Source organism: Geospiza fortis, unplaced genomic scaffold, assembly GCF_000277835.1.
Source record: "Geospiza fortis unplaced genomic scaffold, GeoFor_1.0 scaffold514, whole genome shotgun sequence".
NCBI lineage: Eukaryota > Metazoa > Chordata > Aves > Passeriformes > Thraupidae > Geospiza > Geospiza fortis.
The window spans coordinates 23,094-24,924 of record NW_005054715.1 but is presented as its reverse complement, the minus strand read 5'-3'; the positions used below and the strand labels follow the sequence as shown (position 1 = coordinate 24,924).

Genomic DNA, 1,831 nt, shown 5'->3' with positions numbered 1-1,831 from the left:
CCCATAACTGGGCCAACCACAGAGAAAAGCCAAGGAACTGGTTGGTGTCTCCCTGGGCTGCTCCAAGCTGATCATGCTTTCTTCATCAAAATCCAGGGAAATGCAGTCTAGAAACCAGCAAGGAGCCAAGAGGATAACAGAGCCCTCCAGGCAAGAGGGTCTGAGACCCCAAATACGGGCTCTCCTTCTGACCCACGCTCCAGGTGACTCCAGCCAGGGAGTCCAGCACGTGCCCAAAAGGCCACAGAGGGTGGTGCTGGATTTCCTGGCAGCTACCTCAGCCCCTGGCCACTGAAGGGCAACAATCCCAGGAATGCTGCAGCCACAGCACATCCAAAAACCCAAATCATCCCAAGGGCTGGCTGGAACCACACCTGGAACCCCAGGAACCCAACCCAGCTGTGCAGCCCTGCAGAGAGGAGCCTCTGCAGCACTCTGAGCCAGTTTAACAGCACAGTCTGCACGTTTCTCCTCTGGGCTTCCATCTTTTTATTTTGAAAATTTACTGGGTCTCAGCTTCATTTTAGTTACTCCAAATCATTCAGTTGCTACTGAGCAGCTTTTAAGAAAAGCTGCAAAATTTCACTATTGCCTATTTAACTCCTGATGTTGTTATGAGACTCTAATGTGAAAAGCCTTACCAGGTTAGACTCTAACTTTAAAAGTGAACTGACAACAAGCTTATTGCAAACAAAAAAATCATATCTTCAAACTAGCAACCTCCCTAAACTGTAGAATGACTCTTTTTATAAATTTGAGTAATTAAAAATAAAAATCTCTACTGCTTTCCAAAATACTGAGTGAACCACATGCTCTTCTGAGCACCTGAGACTATGATTTTCCTACATACTTCTAGTTATTTGTCTTTCCAGCAAAATTGTGCCTCACTCTACAACACTGGAAATCCAATCAGTGACATTTTCTGTTAGTTGCGGAAAAAAAATACTTTGACTACTGCTCTTACTAGGCAAGCGGAAATTTGGAAATCGGTTTTACAAAGGGAGCGTTAATTTAAAATTCTGTTTGGAATATTCTGTGCAACTGAATGGAACTGTTGGAACTTGATGGAACTGTTTTACTGAAACATCCAAATTCCTGTAGGAATATTTCAATACCTGCAATTCGTATCCAGCTGAAACCCTGAAATGCTAAAAAATAGTTGATTTATAACTCTTACAAAAATAAGCATTCTAATAAATAATAAAAATTAGATGTAAATAATAATACCAACAGTAATTGATAAATATATAGAAATAGTTGGCTCTTCTTCCAGAGTTGTAAGATAGAAGGTAATACCATCAGTGAGTGTGAGCAGTCATTCCAATAAGCATTGGTTACACTGACAAAATGCCAGTGAATCACTTAACATCAAACAGACATTACTTGTGACTCAGATTGCACTCTTTAGATACTCACTGAGAGTTAAGCAGGTAGAGTAAAACACATAAAGGGAAAGCAAAACTGGCAAATGAAAAGGCCATTTAAATTTGCTCAACGCACAGTAAATTCTGAATAGATTTTAGAGCACTAGGAATATTTTATTTTAAATAATGGTTTCTGGGAACAAGAACATGAAGTGCTGCACAGCTGACAAGTTTCCGGCATGAACACAAGCATGTGGAACCTTCTAGCAGCAAATAAGATGAAATTACAAATTGCACTGAAGAATTTCACCTCTTATCCTAAAAAAAGCAAAACCACAGAAGCCTCCAAATCAGATAAAAAGGAAAATCCTTTGCAGCTGGAGCATGTGCAACAAATAAACCCCTGCAAATTGGCTGCCTCATTTCCTAACTCACACCCAAGCTCAAATGCAACATTTTTCACCTCT

At 40.5% G+C, this 1,831-nt stretch overlaps 1 protein-coding gene across 1 annotated transcript in view; it reads right to left on the bottom strand.

The window, feature by feature from the left end:
- Positions 1-1,831, bottom strand: part of SYNJ1 (synaptojanin 1) — a 46,436-nt gene that overhangs the window by 24,953 nt on the left and 19,652 nt on the right. The window lies entirely within an intron of this gene.